The sequence below is a fragment of the Stigmatopora nigra genome, chromosome 8 (assembly GCF_051989575.1).
Source record: "Stigmatopora nigra isolate UIUO_SnigA chromosome 8, RoL_Snig_1.1, whole genome shotgun sequence".
Lineage (NCBI taxonomy): Eukaryota > Metazoa > Chordata > Actinopteri > Syngnathiformes > Syngnathidae > Stigmatopora > Stigmatopora nigra.
The window spans coordinates 5812144-5835330 of NC_135515.1; the positions used below are offsets into that span (position 1 = coordinate 5812144).

General features: G+C 36.1%; 1 long non-coding RNA gene across 2 annotated transcripts in view; it reads left to right on the forward strand.

The window, feature by feature from the left end:
• The window catches only part of LOC144200687 (uncharacterized), a 45658-nt gene extending 25179 nt beyond the window's left edge, over positions 1-20479 (forward strand). Inside the window, exons 7-12 of one of the 2 annotated variants that reach the window (XR_013327172.1) lie at positions 8967-9030; positions 9216-9275; positions 10253-10403; positions 12715-12805; positions 14702-14812; positions 19820-20479. This is a non-coding gene — a long non-coding RNA (uncharacterized LOC144200687). The remainder of the gene's footprint in view (positions 1-8966; positions 9031-9215; positions 9276-10252; positions 10404-12714; positions 12806-14701; positions 14813-19819) is intronic. The other variant, XR_013327171.1, reaches the window with a different exon arrangement.
• The last annotated feature ends 2708 nt before the right edge of the window (positions 20480-23187 follow it).

Here is a 23187-nt window from a genome sequence, read left to right on the forward strand (position 1 = left end):
CATTTATGATTAATTTCCTTTCAGATAGATTTAATACAGAAGTCAGGCTATGTCACACGTTAAACTGTGTAGAAAATTATGGAAACTGAATGCCACAGCTTCTCTTCAATACAGACAATAAAAGACACAAATGACATGAACATTAACATCGGAACATTTTTAAAAGTAGGATTGTTTCTATCAAAATGAGGCAGCACAAAGCTGGGTCCTGGCAGAATTTCCTCCCTCATCAGATTTTGCTACTGAAGCTTTTTTCCATTGCCATTTTTTAGTAAAGCATGCATTACTTACAAAACTATAATTCATGGATGGCAGTAGTTGTAGCTCAGTTACTTCAGATGGAACTCTCCTCGTTACAAAGGAAATCCTATTATCATAAGATTTTTGAGATTGGATAATTTACTACACCACACTTGCTGTTCTTTTACGAGACATAGCATTTGGAAAGCATTTCTCACGAGTATAGCTGCACCATGTCCTTCATGCTTATGAATAGGAAGCGTGTTTAATATGCATGTTTGAGTTTGGTGGAGGATAATCTAGAGTCAACTCAGGATAAAAGTACCCCGCCAAGATTCTTTACAACACCTCTCATGGCTCATTTAGCCAATGGCATTAATAAACCCCACAAATATGCACCAGTGTACAGCAAAAATATAAACATATACTATACGTGTATCAGCATTTCTAACCTTTTGTAAATCATGCACAGGCATGCATTTATTGGTCCCTTTAGAGCTCGAGTCATTTTGGTTTAGTGATAGCCTGATTATTGTTGTTGTCTCATCATTTTGAATCTCGTATCATTTTTCTTACCATCTTGAATCACAATCCCCTTACCTTGTAGTGTAGAATCCACAATTAGTTATTTACATGACCCTGTAGCTCAGCATTATAAAAAAAAGCGATGCATTTTGCCCTAACTTTGACACACTTAATATAAACATGGAATTTTGACCATTGTTTTGCAGATAAGTTAATTTTACTTAAGAAGTGGTGGATATTTGGGTCAAAGGAGAGGCAACATGAAACAGAACTGGAGCTGACATGAAGGAAATATTTTTATTTTATTTTTTAGGACTGACTAGATTAAAAATGAGGCCCTCAATGGAATAGCTAAGGTTAGATGTGTCAGAAACAATGTTAGAGAGACTTTAATAGTTTGGACATGTCCAGAGGATAGGTGGTGAGTGCTTTGCAATTTTAGGACAAAAGGAATAGAACTGAGATGCAGATAGCTTTAGGAAAAGTTAAGAGAAAGTTCTAGATGTAGGGAATACATTAGGGCAGCTGGTGTCAAAGAAGAGAATGCAAAATGTTGGGCTCAGGGGGAAAATGTTGGCACACTGAGATGATCCAGTAGGAAAAGAAGAGAAGGTCTTAGTTAGAAAAGGAGGCATGTGTTCCTGCAATGAAATGCAGTTATATATTATCATGATTCACTTAAGTGAGAGAACACCAAAAGTATTGAGCTAACAAGAAAATATACTGGCCAATAATCTCATTAAACAGGATGAAGCATATTTGTGCAAAAATCTGATTTAAGTGTAGTACATTAGTTATGCTAATTTGCAGTGCAAGCATTTGTGCTATATGATGACTCTAATCCAATTACATCATAGCCAATTACATCCAAGCCGACCCATCCTTTAATGTCATTTGAAATTACCTCTTAACTAGAAATGCTGATAAAAGCAAATGGCAAACATTTGTTTAAGAATTTGAAGTACTATCGTAGTTAATGGGCAAAGGCATCAAGGTAGATATATGAAGAGAAAATACATTTTGGCCCATTGATGGGATAAATAACACATAGTAGACTCTTAATAGATTGAAAGGCATTTTTGTTTGACTAGAGGAGATTGTTCATAGATCACACTGATTCCTTTAAAGTTTGCAAAATAATAATTTTGTGGCAGAACAAGAAAGACAGGGTGTAATTGCATGATACGACTACAACTAGTAGTCTTTATCACTTAATTATGTTGGATTGTGAAACTAATTGACAACTCTATTAAAAAAGAGACCCTACAGAGTGGGGTTTATCAAAAAAGCAAATTACATTACTACATTACATAATTTTACACACCTCTCTATCCCATTTATGCTCATCTCCAGCTAGATTTTCTGATTTTTTTTTAAATCCTTTTTTTTTTTTTACCATGATGGTTTTATTAAACAATGACTAGTGTTTGATGTGAAGGTCGGTATTTCATTCTGGCTTTTTAATCATCAAGCTTTCACTGCCCTCATACAGTGGGGTGTTGTACTGTCAAATCGATTCAAACAGCTTATCTTTCTTTCCCAACCTGGCAAAAGCCGAAAACACCGCAAAACTTTAATGCTTTGACCAGAGTAGTTTTTAAAATAGTTTGTTGCAACGCTTAGTGTTATTTCTTCTTATGTGAATGTATTCAACATTTTAAAATACACTCCATTAGCATGCCAACATTGAGTAGTAGTAGTTTTTTAAAATGTTAAGGAAATTGGTTATATGGTTTTAGTGTAATGCTGTTTAAAGTTAATATCATTGATGTGATGGGTTTATCTTCCACCAAAATAAGTTTCCTTTTCAGAAGTAGCCATTTGGTTTACCCTCTAATTCATTGACGCTCCCTTCAACTCTTGTGCCCTGACCTCAGATTTTTCTCTTTTCCGTTTTTCTTTTTGTCTCATCCGAATCTCGGTGATCACTAACCCCAGTTTTTGAAAAGTGGTTTGATGCTGTGACTGCTTCTAATGTCCTGTCACAGAGAAGACGCTTGGTTTAATTTTCTTTTTATCTTTTCATCTTACCATGCCTCGAAGTGTGGTCTATTATTACTATCTACTGAAGGATGGGCAAAAAGGTTGTATAAGCCAATGTGGAAGAAACAAATGAAGAGGAATCCAGTTGCATCTCATCACTCCTCCAGTTCAGTCTTTCTTAACCTCGTTTGTTGACTCTCTGCAACAAACATCAGAAATACCAAGAACATGAATTACCTGCCAATTGAACATATATTGACTTAGTTCTCAGTTCACTACAGTCTACGATTAAGGATTGAAAAGTGAAAAAATAAAATAGTTGACAAGTAGAAGACAAAACAATGGTCATGATGGATGTTCGTTAGGGAACCTGACCTTTCAGTAATTGTGCTTGCCATTGGGCAGAGGTCAGAGGTAAATGCCACATGTAGATATGTCTTGTTCTAATGAGTGGGGGGAAATACAAGCCATTGGGAAACAAACACTTTCCTGGATCTATATTGTCATACACACCTGCAAAAGTTGCAGCAATGGTCAAATGTTGAGGACGTAGAAGTATTCAGCCTTAATAGCACTTTCTTATCATGAACGTAATCAGTAATTTTCTCGACATTGGTTATACCTTCTGAGAAATGACAGTTTGAAGTTGAACACTGCAATCCCTAGTATGTTAGATATTGACTTTGGCAATAAGATAGACCCGTTTTACAACATACACATCATACACAAACATAACATGTTTTAGTACTCTTTAAAGAATGTACAATGGATTTATTATAGTCTAATAGTTTCTGTTTACCACAGAGGTGGTAATAATCCATGTGTTTTTAGTCCTTGCTCCAAATATTTTTTTTTATTTTGACACAAGACCCCACTCAGCTCTTTTCAAGAACACAATGAACAATGAGGGCCAAAGGAAAGGGGAAGAGTAGCAGGACAAAGAAGAGGGCATGATACCTTACCAATGGCATCTAGGCCATTAATATCATGCACTTGTCTAGCTCATATTTTTTGCAAGTCAACATTTAGAGGACAATGAAGCTAAAGGTTCACTACATTGCACATCTTAATTGAGTACAGAAGATAATCAATTCTCAAAGAAATTGAAACTCTGAAAAACAATGTGACCCAGCATATCATGCCGACCCTTTATTGCTGTGCTAAAATGTATCACACCAAAGAAACTGAAATATGCAGCAAAAAAGTTGATGTAGAAGACCAAGAAAAGGGTAAAGGAAGATCGTCTTTATATTAAGAAGATTCGATTGATTAAGAGAAAATCTTTATGTGAAGATGAAACTGGAGGCAATGCTGGAACTACACTAATAACAGAAGATGAATCAATGGTTTGAGGAGAACAGAGTTTTGATGAAGAACAGAGACTTGATTCCATAGTATACTTTAAATTCTTTGTAGAATGCAAGAGAATGTGCAAAAATGCCTTTTAAATACCATGGAAAAGTATGGTTCACACTTTAATGAAGATAATCCTGGACCTCATTACTGCACTCACTCTCTGCCTCAATTTATGCACCTTAACTTTTGACCACACACTTAAAATACATTTTATAAAGAGCAAATATTCCACCGGTGTCAGTGGACATTTTTGAGGGTTGTAAGGAAGGGGGAAAAAGCACCATGCATGCATTAAAAAAATAAAAATAAACTGTCACACCATACAAGGTTACAATCCCCCTATATATATTTATTTAAAAAACTAATTTTACCAAATATTTTTACTTGAATGGATGAATATGAAATCTACTGTAACAATAAATGCAAGAGTATTAAGGAATATATATTGAGTAATAAATGTTTAAGTGCCTCAACCAGTTTAGTCAGATTTTTATATATTTTTTATTTTATGACAGCAATCTCAAGATGAAGGGTCTATAAAGCTTTATCTAAATGAGGACATGTTGTTTATGGCACTGTTGGGACATTGATGTACAAGAAGGCCATTTTGAGTCATGAAACTGTGACTTTGAAGGATCACCACATGTCCGGCTCTAGGAACCAGCAGTTGTTTTATACTCAGTCAACTTGATTGACACAGATTTTTATAGAGAGAATATGCAAGGATGTGCACTGGCACATTGAACATTACTCTAAGCTAGTCAGTCATCAGTCAAAATGAAACTTTTCCCCCCCTCATGTCAGATTAATTTGAATGATATATAGAGTACGTGAATCTGTTACTTGTGAGCAGGATTAAAATGGTCAACAGTGACTTTGTCTTTTGCATAAACTTAATCATTAACTTCTCCCACAAGTGTTAAAAGAAGTTGACCAAAATATAAAATGCATATTCAATTGAACATTTACTTTAGTTATACCTTCAAGTAATGCACCTATATACTTTGATTGGAAAAAATGTCGAACTAGCCCAAAACAACCATTAACACTTACAGACTGAAGGCTATACTTAAACAGATAAGTGATGTTTGTATTTTGGTTGGGATAGTTTAAAACAACAAACCAAAGGGCAAATAGGAATTTTGCTTTGACCAAGTGAACTATGTTGAGAAGGCATGTCAAGAAGGTTGAAAGCGCTCCTTTCATGCATAACTCATCAAACCAACGCCACTGTTCTCTTATCATTACCCTGCAACCCTAATGTTATGTGATGTCATTCATAATGCAAAAAGGGCAATGACAGTGGGCTTTCATTTATTGATATGAATGTGCTTCAGAACGTTGAAATAAACTCAGATATGCCGCACCAAAACCTAATCAAAACATGAAATATGCATGAAAACATTTATATAGGGTTTGCAAATTCTGTTTGCAGGCAAAATATTTGGGAGTAAATTATGAGAGGTGCCTGTGCAAATTTGTACACCAAAATATAAAGAGAATGGAAATGATGGTTATATTCATGCCATTAAAAAAGTATATTATATATACATATATATACAGCATGTCACTGTAGATGGCTATTTATGAGACATTAATGAATAGAAAATGTAGAGTACATACTGTATGATTCATTGCTCAGCCATCTATACTTTATACATAGATGTGTGAATGCATTTAGTACTTTCTTTTAAAAACTTGGTGAAAGACTGACTGACAGAAATAAAAGAGAAGCAGTAAGGGTCTAATGCACTAAAAGTGCTATTACCATTTCAGAGTATGGACAGAATAGGCTGAGACAGGAACACTTAGCATTCTTCTAAATATTACAAAATATTCTGAGAAGCATGATATAGAAGGGCAATTTTGATTTGCTGTTTATTGCCTTTTGCATTTGTGTGTGTGTATAGTTTCTTCTTTTAGATTGGGAGCTCATTGGGGGGCTCAAGAAAGTGCCATTAGAACTAGAGGCTCCCGGTGAAAGGCTAGCATCTGAAATCAGTGTAATTATCAGCTATTTTTTCGAAAAGGGCACCTGCTAGAATATGTATTTTCTTTGTCTAGACAGGCAAATAATAGTGAGTGGGGGCCCAGAGTTTCATAGCAATCCAGGAGATTCTGGAGTGTGTCGACATGCATGATGCCCTGGGGCAGGCATCTTGACGGAAATGACAGACAGCCACTCACCTTCTCAAAACGTGACCCTGTGATTGACATATCAGTGGTGAGAAAGTGGTCTGCAGAAGGAGAAGATAACACTGTGGTGGTCAGGGCTGAATGGAGTGCTTCAATCCCTTCAATCTGGATGTGTGTGTGTATGTGTGTAGTTGTTTACGTTAGAATTGGTAAGCAAATTTGTATGCCCACCTCTTAGCTTTGATTTGCAAATTCTCACTTGATGATATCAATTTAGTGGAATGATAGCACTTGGCTTTTGGATGTAGAAATTATTTGATGCTGTGTGATCACCATGCGATGAAAAAATAAACTGATTCAATGAAAGATAGAAGGACAAATAGATGGAATGATTAGATTGCTGTAAACTCAAATTGATGTTTTTTTTTCTAAATGAAATGAAGTCTGTTTGAAAATAAGTGTTGAAAAGAAGGGTACAACCTCCTAAAATAGAGTGCTGAATGAATCTTTGAATGATTGTTGAAGTTTTTCTTTTAGTTTTAGGATTTAAAAGAGCAGTTTATTGATCCTTCCTGTTGAAGTTGGCAGGTAAATCTTTTTAGTAAGCACCCATAAAATTTAGGAGAGGAATACCCAGTTTGTTGGCTCATGCTCAATTAAATAGGGTTGCTAAGACATATGATTGCTCACTAGCCGTTTTAGGGTGGGGGTGAACGGTCAATTGTTAACGGTACTAAATAACCTTTGAGATAAAATAAAGGCCATCTTAGCCCATCTTTTCAATGCATTTAATAGAAACTCTAAATTTAGCAAGAATTGATTATATATAGAACAAAATGACTGATACTACAGTCCTTGGACAAATGGAACTTTCTTGGCCCCTGGAAGCAAAGTGAATTGCATTTGTAGTAGTCTATTATTCCCTGCATGTGTGTGTGTGTGTTTTGTTTGGAAATGTGAATATTGCTTGGTGGTTTACGCATCTCACTTTGCCTGTCAGCTCATTTGTCTTTATTAGGATGCCCCCACAAGGAGAGATGCATTAAGGTTATTGCCAGGTTCATTTTCACAAACACACCTACACGTGCATGCGCCCACACACTTTGTTTTAGTCTTGGTCAATAAATTCCATGCACACACTTTTAGGGTTCATTTGAAATATATTTATTCTTGCTGGAATGCTTCGGCACATAGACCATCTCCATTTCTACACTAGTATTATAATAATCTATGATGCAAGTGTTTATTTATTCATGTTTTTTGACAAACATACTTTATATTTTCTTCTTAAAAAAAAGAATCTTTTGGCTTTAAATGTTGACGTTGCAACTTTGGGTGCGGTCCGATAAAAGCTAATCACTAGGGTACATTTTTATTTATTTATAGTTTATATATAGTCTTTAGTTGTCTTGTTTCATCATGCACTAGAAAATCCCCCATAGGCTGTCTATTAAAGAACTGAAACTAGCACTAAAACCAATTAAAATTAAAATGTAAAAGATCTAAAAATAAACTGATACAAAATAACAAACCTATTAAAAACAGACTAATGCACATGTCTGTCACAAAGACGGATTTTACTTTTAAAATATAGACAGTGAAAATACAGGCAAATAAAAGATGTCTTTGTTTACTCACGTTACAAAAAAAAACACATTCAGAATTGTGTTTGCGGGCATTACGACGGAAGCCAAGCATAATTTATTTTCAGCAGGTACTAGACAGTCAGTTACAAAGCTGATTCATAATTTATCAGGACTAATAGCCACCTGCCTGTGCCACAAGCTGTTATCTGCCACAAATTATAGGCTCTGAAAAGTCTGTTTTGACAGCATTTGAACCTGTGGAATGACAGGATGAAAAAAGAATGAATTCACAATAAGAACATCAAATGTAAAGCTTCATATTCAGTATGATCTGGCAATGTGGATTTATTTGGCCATCTTCCGGTTCATGGTTTGCTGCGTCTGACAATAATGTTCACCAGGATAACTTTTAAGTGTAAGGAAACACTGGAACCACAACTACTGGATTTATTATTGGTGGATGAATGAAAGCGTAAAATCATGAAAGGTCGAACCCAATGAATGTGGATTTGAACCAAGTTTATTTTGATTAATGTCAACAATAGATTTTTTTTCTTCTTCAGCCTTTTATGCGTTCCTAGAATCCATAAAACACTAATTTGATAACAGCATTTGGTGATGTATTCCCTTCAAAAGCATTGCAGAAGTAAAGCCAAGAAAATGACATTGATTTTAGTTGGACACAACACATTTTGTTAAATGATGGCAAGCCATGGATTTGTAACTGAGATAGTAAGCAGTATTCAAGCTAATAGATTTAAAAAAAAGTTCATTTAATATCTGTGCAATTACCAGCAAATCTCTGAAATGTTGAGTTCAAGTCTGATAGTGATCCTTTGATGTCATTTCCAAATCATCCAGACTAAAATAAAGGAAATGCCCTTTATGTTTCTTTTCTTCTCACACTTCTTTCTTCTGCTTTTACTAACAGAGAGCAGCTAATAACGTGCCCATGTAATATTTACTGTCGGTTTCTTGAGGGAGACCACAATGTACCCTAGCTGCAAGGCACTTCCGAATTTTCCTCAACAATAGTGTCATCTTACTATTGATTGTAAAGTTGCACTCATATTTGATGATGCTCTTACAGATTTATAATCATCAGTACACTTTATAATCTACTTTTGTTTTTCATTGCAGACAGGCCAATGCACCTTATGGAATTCAGATTTTATTCAACGGATTGGAGAATCATTTCTACAAGGTACAAATCTTTCTTCCCCCCATGACACAAAAATCTATATCACATATTTTTCACTGTTTTACGCACATTTAAAATCTTTTCTTTTTCACAAACGTCGACAGTACTTCGTTTTATAGTAAATTAATTTTGTTTTCCCTCAATACCTACGTATATAGTCGATTTACACCTTTATTATTCTGTTCCAGTATATCAGATGCTACAGCAACTTTGAAGAAGATTGGCTCACTTAGAGCTTAAAAAGCAAGGTAAAGTGTATTTTTTTATTCTTTGATTTTGACATTAGGAGCTGTCCATAGGCAGTGTCAACATCAACATAGTTCTCACACACATTGTATGTATGCATTTGTGTTTGGAGGGTTTGGAGATTTGTGAGAAGATATATTTTCATTAAGTTGTGGGCTCATCCATTTACATTGCAATGAATTAAACATGTGTGTTATTTCGAGAAACTCCAAAACAACTTTTTGGTAGACTGCCATTGGATGTAACTGTAGAAGGTCCTTAACCTAAGCTGGCTAAGTGAGAAAAAAATGGAGGAACCAAGGGTAAATTCTCAACTGAGCTCAAAGCTTTGGCCTTAGCTTAAACATCTTGACAGCCAACATATCCACAGCATAATGAGTTTGAGTCCCCCGGCTATTGGGATAAAACTAAACACTAACTCTGGCCTATCAACGTGTATTTTTGTGGGCTAGAGTACCTGTTTGCGAATACTAAGTTTTCTCTCCCAAGAGCACTCTAAATGCTGCTCATTGCCGAAAGAGGATTTGAAATTTGTCCCCTTGTAGTAATGGCTTACGATAAAAAAAAAAGGTGTGCGTAGTTCATCTTTTATAAATGCTTGCAATTGATGGAAATCATGTCTCGTTGGCATTGATATTTCCCATGAGGATTGATGGTAAAAATAAATTTAAAAAAGATGTGAAGTCTTGTTAACATGGAGCCAGAATGACATGCTTCATTAACACACTACATTCCCCACATTTGTACCTTTTTATTTAATTCATTTAAATACATTTAAATTGAATGTGGTCACGTTTCTGATTTCTATAAATTGTAGTTACATATAATGTGTAGTCCTATCATATTCTTTCTAAATTAGCTTAAAAACTCATGTTTTGAAGTGGTTGTTTTACTGAACCACTTTTAATGATGTTTTTCTTATCTTTGCATAAGTGTGTTTGTGTATATTAATGTGGCTTTATCTTTTTTTTCTGCACAGCCCATTAATCCTGAGAGTGGGATGAACAGCCAGTAACCCAGGTCACTTACTGTGTGGTGTGGCAGATTTTTGCTGGTTTGAAGCTCAGACATCTTTAATATTATCATCCTCTACAGAATACAGCTAGGTAAATTCCATCCCTGGAGAACAGGTGCGTCTCTGAAAACATATTATGCATTTGAGAGCTCAAACATTCCTTCAATTACCTCTATCTATTTATCCTAGATGTTCGGCTATGAACAAGTGTACTTTCTCGCACTACATTTTTATAATCCACGTGACACTCTTGCTGTCACGACATGTACATTTCATGCACACATAGCTAATCGAGAGCTTCCATCTAAGCTTACTCCGAGCTTGTAGAATTTCCAGATGGATGGGCAGATATTTCCTCTCTCTTGTCACTCTTCACTTGCGATTTGATCCAAACGAATGACTTAAGCAGATTCCGGATTTGAATCAGAAAATATTCTATGCTAAAGTAATGCAAATTCAAGTGATTAAATTTCACTTTTTTTTCAATACAAAAAAAAATCACTTAAAAGCTGCTTATCCAGGAAACTAGAAGTATCCTGACAGACCAACTTTTTTTTTCTTCTGCGTTCCGTTGTGTGTGCACTTAGCCGGAGGACTGTCTAATATATTTGTCTACCAAGGGAAATAAAGAGTGAATACTGGTGGTCAGACTAATCGCCTGCAAACAGCCTCTTACGGCTGTGTGTATTTTAATTTAAGCCATGGATGAATAAACAAGTGCACACCAAGGCTGGTGTGCACGTATATATAGAGCAGAGGTAAGAAAGACAGTCCTTGGAGAGTGTTTTTTCCACAAATCTATTTTTTTCTGCCCAGAAAATTACTTAAAAAAAGTGAATTAAAAGGTCAAAATATTCATACAAGTTGACACATGGTGCAGTCAATAGACATTGACTGTCCATTCATTAATCCATTCATAAGACTTCTGTTCTTAGACTTGTTGATAGACATATACGGTGAAATAGTTTTACATTTGACTTTCTCTCATGTCACGTATTTGTTTGATTTTTTTTTAAAGAGAAGTGTTTGTTGCATTGTTTTTCAAGGGGACTGTTTATGTCAATGTGTGCCATGGCAGTTCACCTGCACCCCACTGTTTGAAGTCACTAAGCTATGAAGGATGACTCATTTGAATTATGTGTTGTTGTAATGCATCCTATTTGAATCGGATGGGTTTCAAAGCATGCGTCCTTTGAAGTCAGTATTTACCCTCCTTGGTGGCCACACTCCTTAAAGACAGTCTTCTGAAGTTTAACCATGAGCCAGTTGGGAGGCAATGCTTCTTAATAGAGAGCAAAGAAGCACAGCTAAATAATAGCATTTTGGTGACATCACTTTAAATGCCGATTTGTGATTGTCCTTCTGTCGGGTGGAGAAAATTGCCAGAATAATTAGAATGGCAAACTACCAGAATCTGAATAGATAAGTATCGTACTAAGTGGTATTTATCCTTTTGTTTTTTTTGTCCACTGGGATTCATTCAGGTCAAAAGAAATCAATTCTAAATTTAGAATTTTTAAATGCATTTACTTATAGTGGGGAATTTATGTGTTTTTGAGTGGTATTATTTCAAGAAACATGTTATCATAGTAACTTATCAAAACATTTTTTGCCAACATAAATTTTTGTATTATACTTAACTGTGTATTTTTATATTTTGTTTGGGAGTCTCTAGGGTGAACGATTGTGAACAGAAAATGTGTTAGTGTGTATATTTTAACAATGCCTTCACATTTGGGTATGTGCCTGGTCAGGCCCATCTGCAACTTACAAATGGCATCAATAGTAAAAAAAATAATTATTAAAAAAGCAGCAGTGTCACTGAGCACTTTGAAGCACTGAATAACTATAGGCCATCCAAATGCCTCAAAATCTAAAAAAAAAAAAATAAACAAAGGAGTGCTGAAAATGAGGAGATATGGGAAACAGATAAAACGACAGTGGAAAAAATAAAATGTGACAGAAAAGCCACCAGCGGAAAAATAGGTAACAACGATTTCTATGAACTACTGCCCAGAGGGAACACTTGTTTTAGTGAGCCGGTCTTGTTATATGCAGTGGTTGCTACTTTCTTTCTAAAATGGATTAAATTCTCACTGTGGTTTTAAGTCTTCATTGACAGGCATAAAAGTGACTCAGCTTCATGGCAATGCATGGAGTAGTGGGGCTATAACCTTGGTGTAGCAGTTAGGGACATACAGATGGCAAAACTTACTTTAAAACTTTAAAATGTGACTTTAAACTTTGCCTGTGCAATTGGATGTCTAGCAACTCAAGCACTCGTGTGACAGTGGTCACTCAAATAAAAATAGGTTGCACAAAGTGCATGCTTTGATCGCAAGAATTGAACAGCAAGTCAAGGTTTTAACATCATAAGTGCACTTGCTAAAAAATCTTAAACATTTCCTGAATCTTTCTGCTTGTAGGGTCTGCCAGCTGTGCAGCGTCCTTGCCGGCCATTTCTCATACACGTTCACTCGGACCATCTTTTTATGCCCTCTCAACAAAAGAAAAAAGGTGAGCTGAAAAATAGTTAGCTATATCATACTATAACTCAGAAATTAAACACTCAATTGTTAGCCTTTGCAAGTTTCAAGAGTTTAAACATGAATAGATTTTCAAACAAATGGTCAAAAATGACTTTCCCTTCAAAATGTTTGTTAATGGAAAGGGAGAATTCATGAAGACTTTGTGAACTACTTTTAGTTTCAGAGAGGAATGTTTGAACTATGTATCCATTCATCTGGTGATAAGGCCATCTAGAAAAGAATGCCCATGCCAAAAGGGAGGTCAGGGCACCAGTTCATTTCTCTATTTAGACACTTGCATTCATCAGACGTGACTGCATGCTTCACATTCCCCCAAGGTAGAATGCTTTGGCATGTCTATTTGATTTTGTCTGTTTCTGAATTGGACAAAGGACTCGGCAAAGGGATGACAAATATGGAAAGTTAACAGCAATAATTTACTTCTTACTTAAAAAAAGAAAAAGTCAGGTACTCACACTGATGTGATCAAATAGTTGAAATAACTATTGTCTTAATCAAAATATTACAGGTTACAGCACTGACATTATTGCACCCACTCAGATACTTAAAGTATCATTCACAATGTACATTAATCCTTACATATTAAGTATTATTAGATTAGGATTTTTTTTGCAATTTAGAATATGATTACATAACATGCAGACTATAATGTTACAAATAAGTTCCACTAGATAAAACAATCACAACATAAATGTTAATACATTTATCTGAACAAATACTTTCTCATATCTATCCATACATGCACTTGACATGAATGAAAAAATGGCTAATTTATAAGGCACTTATAGTGTGCAAGCTGTGGATATATGGCATGCATAAACTTTCAATTCAAGCAACATCTTGAGCCATCTTTTACACATTCAAACCCTTCTTTTGAGAAGAAATCAGATGAGAAGGCAGATCAGCAAAAACTTGCTATACTAGCTATGTGTGAATGTGCATATACTTTATCTATTTATTTATTTAACATGAGAGTGCTTATGCCACATCAAGGCAGCCGGGCCTGAACTGTTGACAACAGCACAGTTGGTTGAGCACATAAAGCTGGCGAGCTGTCAGTTTGATGTCTGAATTACAGAGTGTGCACATCTGCACTAGTCAAAGTGCAGTTAATCTCAACATCTGTACATGCTACTTCTTCACTGAAAGCTGGATAGGAAGACAGAGTGCTTGGAAAGTACTGGCTACATGTACTGTATAAATAGATTGAACATTTATACAAAGACAGGTAAACATGTATCCTATAATTACACTATTGATGTTATTTTCGGCGACCTGCCGGTGTTGTTTTATCCACAGTATTTCTGAATGAATTATGATCTTAAGCAAGGGCTTTAATGGCGTATTCTCACCAGGAAATAGCATTGTTTTCTTTCTTCGGTCTGGACCAAAATACAATGGAAACGTTTTGGTTTGGTGCGGTTCATTTTTACATTGCATTTCTTGCAAAGTGCCCCGGGACTGACAGCTAGCCCAGGCATGTGCTTACATATTTTAGTATAATGTTACCATGCCCACCTTGAGAACATGGGAAACTGCAGAAATAAAACATCATAAAGATGTGATGCTAACCAAATTCCATTTCTCATAATACCTAAGGATATAGAAGCCTATTATCTAATCAATAAAAGATGTACAATCTAAAATCATTTAAACTTGATTACATTTTTCCCACTTAAGTGTTATTGTAAGACTATTTTTTTAGATCTAACCTTAAAGTCCTTTAAACCACTTTGACTTGATTTTGAAGGAGAGCACATTCACAAAAGTGAATATTTTTTGATTTATCAAAAGCATTATCATTTGACTAACCCCCAGATGCTTTTACTATTCTTTTGTCTATTTTTTGTCTTCCCGTCAAGAGCCTTTTATTTGTCCTTTCTTTCTTCAACTGTGAATACTGACATTGGCGGAATCCGATTGGGGCCATTGCGAAGACGTTATGATACTCCATGGGAGCGCCAAGTGAGTTCATGTAAGTACAAAAAGAACTTTTATTGGGGTTTAACTTTCATTATATAAAGCTGTTATGACATATTGCATCCTTGCTGAGTTTGGTGAGGTACCACAATGGTGATTTACACTTAAATGTCAGGTTGATATCTGTCAAAGAGATACACAAACAGCATGGTGAAACAGTGGTTGGCATATCTGCCTCACAGTTGAGAACTGTGTTGAAAAATGTCAAATTATGCTTTGGAAAAACTTTTATCCAAATTAAATTTGTGACTGATCAGAATAGTAAGTATTTATCATGCCTACTGTTTTGAATTGTTAATCTTCAGTGACAATATTCAACTCTTTCGGCTTGAATAGGTCTCTTTTGTATATGATGCATTTGGTCTCAATGGAATTTTATCTACAAGAATGGAAGGTTAAATAAAATAATTACATAAAAAATCAACACAACATAGCCCTTCACTATTATCTAATAATATGGCTAAACCATGTGTGTCTGAGCATGTTGGGACGACAGAAAGTGTTTGCACAGCTGTCCAATAACGCATAGGCAAAGGAGGCGGGACACAGGTGTCACATCTATAACACACTACATAATTCTTATCCTTTATTTACCAGTTCGGGCCTGTCTTTATTAGACTCAGCCATTTTTTGGTACTTTCAAGACCGAGATTTGAGCTGGATTTGTCTATTCCATAATCAATGTCTGTTTAAAAGCTAAAAATTCATTTATTTGAATAATCACTAAGAAACATTATGGAAGTTTATGCCCAAAGAAAATACACAGCAATTGGAAAACATGACAGGCAGAGATGCATGATCGCAATATAGTGATTACCGGGCAGAACACAAAATTACTGCCCCCATGAGGATGAAAGGTCTGATGGTGATGGCATGATTATGACTTCAGGGGCTCTTTTTGTCCCTTCAGAGTCATGGAGGAACTGCCTGCACCGTTTATTATTACTGCTTCTGACTAGCTCTAGAGGGTGATTCAACTGAGCTTTGTCAAATGACGATAGCCCATGGAGGAGACTATTGTAATGGTTACTTTAGACTTTGTGATGTTTATTAGCATACGTCTCTAGAGGTTTATGATAAAGTGTTTTATTAAGAGAAAGGTCATCGAGAAGTCATTTCTTGCCAAGTTTTGGCTTGCCGTATTTCGTCTTCCAAGTAAGGTCTTTCTTATATCAAATAGTACTGTGAAAAGTATAAGCATCTTAAAAGTATACATATTCCGGCTAATTTTTCATTGCCTGAGACCATTTTAGCAGTCAGCCACAATACAGATTATTTTTTTAGCTTTTTTAATATGTTCACAGTCAACAAAAGTTGTTGTTTTTATCCACAAAGTTCCAGATATTCCTTTTCACATATCTATTAAACTTAGACAACCCTTCTTCGCCACAGAAATGAATGGGATAGATTTTCTTTAGCCGAGTACTCAGTGACCTTGTCCTGACCACAAATACTCACTTGTTTGCCTCTTCAGTCACATTTGGCAGTTATCGTTTCCCCCCCCTCGATTTTTTTTTATAGGTTTAAGAACAGGGAATTGAGACCAAGGATTTAGTAAACATATGGACATGGATGACATTTGGTCAAGACAGATGAATCCCAGTTTGTCCACTAACAAAATATGTGTCACCTCACCATACCTGTTGACGTGATATCAATACTCGTGTGCATATGTGTGTATGTGTGCAGCTCTGTAAGAAACAGGACATCCTATTCCCCAGCCAGCTAAGATAAATGGAAATTTAAACCGCCGAGCTAACAAGGCAGTTGACAGGGTTATATGAGGTCTATTTTCATTCCCTAATGTTAAACACCAGAGTAATCAACAAGCTGCCTGGCTTCCTGTCTGTGTTTCTTGCTTCCTCCCTCACCTCCTTTGGTCTTCTGTCTCTGCTAGATTTCATTTAACACATCCATATTGGATTTCCCAATGTGTCACTGAACAAGTGGCTAGTACAACTTGCATCTGTGACACTTTTTTTTCTTTTTTTTTACACAGACAAGCACAATTTGTATTTATGTCCATAGCAGCTGCTTGTGGTATGGAACAAAATCTGTATGTCTTGTGTTTCCATGACAGAAAGTCTTATTGATATTGTGTTATATCGAGAGGTTCAATTTGTGGCACTGGAATGAAATTGATTTCACAGGAAACTGCTTCCAGAAGCAATGCAAAAATGTCTATAGAAATCTTAGCTGTACTGTATTGATGGGGGGAAAAAAGGGAAGGCAATCCAGGGATGAAGTCAGCAAATCAGACCTAGGGAGGTGCAATAGACCAATTATGGGTCCTATTTTAGTAGATTGTGTTTGATGCAAGTATATTTTTGTGCCGGGACATTTTGGAATTTGGCGAACGGTTCTCTGGTAATGTAGGCAGAAATTCATTTTCAAAAAGGGGGACCGCCACACCGTAATTTTTATAAATTAATATATACAATGGGTTTTGTTTTAATATTTACTGTGTACTGTTTGGACTGCTTTTTTTCTCCAGGTTGATAATGTTTGTAACATTAGTAAGGCTAGAAAAAGATAGTTGCGTTAAAAATAGGAGAAAAAAACTAATTAATTGTTTTGTTTCATAAGAGAATATGAAATTATAATTCCCCTTTTTAACAAAACAAATGGTGTAATAGTATGACTATAAACATCTAGACAATTGAATACAAAATCAATCGGAAAACATAACTTCCCATCATGAGTTTTTAAAGAAAAACACATAAACATGCACGGAAACACACACACACACACACACACACACACACACACACACACACACAGCTGTGTTGCAAACTGAGCACAGTGTCAACTTGGAGTTAATGATAGATAATAAAAAAATATGCTAATGAGCCAGCAGGAGGGAGAAGTTGAATTGCACCATCAGATGTGGGTGGGCAAAGGTTTAAAGAACCCTATTTTGACAACTTAATTACTTCTTACTGGGATATTACTTTGAGTTACTGATTGACCCCATTAAAAATCCAGACAGAAAGCCAGTGAAAACACCAAAGTGTAGCAAGGAGATTGTTTCGAACAGCTTCTGTAGTTGTTAGAAGGAGAGGAACCACTGTGTCTACCATTCTGCAGAAATTAAATGAAGGGGAATAACATTAAAAGAAATGTGACTCAAAGACAGAATGACAGGCACAGTGAAAAGAGACAGAAAATGACAGAGTGAGGATGGAAACAATACTTGAGTCTATCTGGAGCATACTGCCTTTGTCATTAATTGGGGATGCCCTTTCTCTTTGCCTGCTTTTACCCTTGCCAACTCCTTCCTACCTCTTCTATATTCTCATATCCTTATTTCTCTCTTTCTTTTGACTCCATTTCTATGCCTATCTCTTCTTTTTACCCTACCATGTCTCTTTCTCTTTTGACTCTCCATACTTCAATGCATGTGTCAATCTATCGCAATTTTCCTTCTTTCTTTTCTCTCTTTTTTATTTAAAATGAAATTTTAAAATCATTCTCTTTCATCTGTGTTCTTGCCATTGTTTTTTTGTTTTTGTTTTCTCTTCCGCACGCATGATTTGTGTCAGCCAAATGCAACAACAAGACATTTAAGTATACCTTCACATTGGATCACAGCGTGACAAAAAATGGGGGCAGCAGCCCCTGGGCATCACCTGAAGGGTTTTGGATGTGAATTCAGGGACATTATTACCTTATCTTGAGTTCACCAAGAACAGATTCAATCTAATGTAGTATAAATTGGTAAAATAATAATAAAAAAGTTAGCATAATCCTCATTTTGGACTGACAGCACCCTTACAATAAACCCGAATACTCTACAAATCATGTTTATCTGCGTTGAATGAAGTAAAAAGAGCCCTTAGTTATTGTCTTTTGTGCATTTTTTGTGCAAGTTTTTACTTTTGAGTGAGTAATGGCACTTTTTTTCTATCAAAGAGCATATTAATAGGAAGGAATAAAGGCAAAAGATGCTTTTGAACAAAGATAGTGAAAGGTTAAGCTTTAACAGCATCTTATTGATGTGACTACTTTTCATCGCCCATTTTCTCTGTATAAATTAAACAGTGCTTTTGTTCAGATACCCCCCCCCCCCACCCGTCCCCTACCAAGCACAACTTTGCTTCCATTACCTGATAAAAGAACCACGTGATCTTGTTGACCCAGTTCTTCCAGACACCCCCCATACCTTGATTTGCCTCAGCTGATTCCCTTGCAAGCATTCAGCTAGCAAATCTCACACAGGAAGGAGCACTTATTTAAGCTTCTTTAGTGTGCTCGAGACTTCATCTCCCCCCCCTTTGCCTGTATGTCACTTTGCAGCTTGCCATCACCCTCTTCTTTTGCAAGCTGTGTCTGACTGCATCAGTGCCACTGGTGCTGACTCTTGTGTAACCTACATGCTCTTTGCCTGTTTCTCTGCATGCCTGGGGCTTTCCTTGTATGTAAATTGAAGGGAATACATGTGGAAGTCCTAGAACACAGTTTTAAAGATATTTACTACATACTCATCTTTTATTTCTGTTGATAAAACGGATGAGAATGCTTAGATATTTGTAGTAGAGGCTGCAGAGTTTCAACATATTAAGATTTTCAGCTGGGCTTGAGCCTTTACATAGACTAAATGTTCCTCGTTTAAAAAAAACATATTCAAAGTGTATGGAAAACCATAAAAGAAAAAAATTGGTACACCAAATATTATGAAAATGTGCATTGAACTTAGACATAAAAAACATTCATAAATATAATGTCAATAAACGTATACAAATCTAACTGATTTCCTGAATACAAGATGAATAAAGTTATCTAATCTAATTAAATTTACTTCAAAATGCAATATTTTAAACCCATTATCTAATTTAATGCGTTTGCCTCTTTCCCCATCCTCAACTTTGCATGTGACCATCCAATGAAAAATGTCTTTGCATGTCTTATTAATGTTAATGGCTTAATGAATAATTTTTACATTTTTTTCTTCTATTTTTTGTTTGTCACATGTCATGCTAAATTACTGTCTATATGCCAACAGGTAACCAAAGATGGTGCTACAAGGAAAACTTCAGAGAAACAACATTTGAATCCTTTTTAATGGAAGTGAATAACACCCTTTTTTAGGACTGATAAACATGGTAATGCTTTATTTGTCATGCAGCTCTAAGGAGGTTTTTTTTTGCGGGATAGTTTTATCATAACTGTCATTTCAATGCATTTGCTAACCCTCATACCTGCAGTGAAAGTATGTACTGACAGAAGGAACAACAGACGCTCCTCATTCACTCAATAGCTGTACAGCATGGAGGGACACATCCATATTTAATATATTGCCATTCATAATTAACAGACCCAATCTCAGCGCTGTACTTGTGAAGGACATCTCTTTCATTTTCATGCTTGCACTTCATCACTCAGTGTCTCCCATTCATATTTTTGGAGTTACTGCTAAATCTGGGGTCCTGGGTTCGAACCCAGGTCGGTTCTGCTGTGTGGTGTCTGCATGTTCTCTCTGGGCTTGCGTGGATTTTCTCCGGGTACTCCAGTTTCTTCCCATATTCCAAAAACATGCATGGTAGGCTGGTTGAAAACTCTAAAGTGCCCTAAAGTATGAGTGTGGATATGAATTGTTGTCTGTCTAGTTGTGCCCTGCGATTAGTTGGCTACCAGGGTTGACTGGGATAGGCTCCAGCACCCCAAATGTTCATCACGGGTCTCTTGTGTCTTATGTGTTTTAATGATCCTCAAACCTTTATTTTTCTCTGTACTTAGATGGTAAGGAAATATAACATAATGGTTTTTACTATTTTTAAAGTAATACATCACTCAGTTTTGTACCAACCTTCATGACAGTCTCTGTATAAATCATAATCTTCATATCTTTGACTTTGTTTTATTGCCTGCATGTACATCTTATCTATGCAACTTTTCCTGAACACCATTTTCATCTGGTTTTGTACTTCTTTTTTTTTTATTAAACCTTTTTGCCGCAGTGGGAATGCCATTATGTATGTGTTGTATATTAAGTATTGTGACTTTTTCTGTAACCTTTCTTTGACATTGCAGCTCAGCTTTAAAATCTTCAAACTTTCAGAAGAGATTTTCCTTGACTTCTAATATATCTTACTATGTTATGCCTTGGTTGGCATGCTCCACACATATACTGCTATATAATTCATAGTAAGTATTTTTCCAAAAAAGAAAGCAGTGGTATTTTGCATGATATTTTCTTATGGCATGACAGAATCTTGGTGAATATTATGTGTATATATATATATTAGAGAACATATTTCTGTCATGTCATTTTGCTTCTGGTTAAGTGCTAAATGTTTACAAGAAGGCTTCATCGCCATTACAGCCTGAATATAATAACTTGGCATAAATCAAGGCATCAAGGGATGTGTCAAAGTCACAACACAATCTCAATGTATTACATGTTCATCAACATTAATCAGTGTAGTAATTAATTTGTTAATTTATCGTTCTATTGAAGTTTTCCAAGCATATCAGATCGTAATGTGTAATGCTTTCCCCCACAACCCACATCATTTTTTTCAATTAAGTGATATGCAACCATTATCATCTTATGAGGGTGTTTTTTTAATAATTTATTTATTTTTTCATTCGTTATCCCACACACTTAATACCCAAGTTTGAATCAACCCAACCCTCAATAACTATTTTATGGCTATAACATTTTTACCGCAGCTACAACTGCGACAACATTTAAAAAAACCATCATTATTAACCTGGGTGACCCGGTGGGTGAGTGGTTAGCACGTCTGCATTTCAGTGGGGGACCTGGGTTCGAATCCAGCTCTGTCCAAATATGTGAAGGCCTGTGTGGGTTTTTTTTCTGGGAGATTTGGAGTCCTCCAACATTCTAAAGACATGCATGGTATGCTGATTGGACACTCTAAATTCCCCCTAGGTATTAGTGTGAGTGTGAATGGTTGTCTGCTGTTATTTGTGCACTTTGTGTTGAAAGTTTTACATTTCACTATACTTTTATAATGACAATAAAAGCATTCAATTTTAAATTGTCTCCTTGTGCCCAGCGATCAGCTGGCCACCAATTGAGGATGTCCCCGCCTCTGGCCCGAAGTCAGCTGGGATAGGCTCCAGCACCCCCCGCGACCCTAGTGAGGAAAAAGTTTCAGAAAATGAGATGAGACAAGGAAGCATTCTTTGTGTTTCAAATGTTAAACTTTTAATGGACTAAGATGGCGTGGAATAAAGGTGAGTTGATGTAAAATACAAACATAAAATGTTCTTAATATTTGGTAAAATTTCTGTATTGAAATGCTGTTTTGTAGCATCAAGACCACAAAATTCACGACTAGCCTACGTCATCTTCAAAACATAGATACTATTGAGTTGGGAGGACAAACCACCTCGTAGAGCACGGTAAGCAAGCCACCATCTTTTCCCCATTCAATATAATGGGACAATATGCGCGTCTTCAAAACATAGATACTATTAAGTTGAGCGGACAAACCCCCTTGTGAAACGCGCTAAATAAGCCGCCATCTTTTTCACGTTCAATGTGGGCGTGGTTACGTGGGGCCACAGCTGTGTAAATTAAGCACATGTGCAGGGTTACGCCCCTTTGGAACGGCGTTTTCTGTGGCGACGGTCGACGAGGTAAGGTCTAGAGAGGACTTTACTCGTCTAAGTGCATATTTATCGCGTTATCTGTAGATTTTTTAGGAATCTATTAAGCCATAAACGCCAACAAATGTGTTAGTTTAATACCAGGTTGAACACACCGTCGATCATTTAAATTTGGGCTGATTTACCCGTGTGCTCCATGTGACTAGTTATCCTAGCATTAGCGTTACGATGACTTTAATATTGTCAGTTTTCTCCATTATTGAGTCGTGTAGAAAGAGTCGATCTAATCAAACAAATTCGAGACATCAACTGACAGTTTGCTGTGTAACAGCTCACTCAAAATTGACATCCAGAGGCACGATTTAGTTCCTGATGCGTTGTATGTAATGATAGATTTCAATGCAAGTGCCAAAGCCGTTCCCAATTTGTAATTGTTAGTCAGTCTTTCTATTTAATCACCTTGTCTGGAAAAGGGAAAATCGCACGGAGCACTCACTAAATTATTTTCATTCATTCTTTATTTTGATCGTTTATTAAATATGTAGGATTTCTCTTGCATGTAATAATAGTTTGATTAAATCAACTTTTCCCTCTTTTTAGCACCAAGATGCAGCTGATCCTGTGCGTCCAGACCAATCAAACCATTGAGGTTACAGGAGAGAAGACTGGGCCAAATCAAGGTAAAACACCCAAGCCTATCTATTGCATCTCCAATCTCTCTATGTGATAACTTTTGCATGTTTTCCCTGTTTAGCATCACCATGACGCTCTTCCCGTGTGCCCAGAACATTC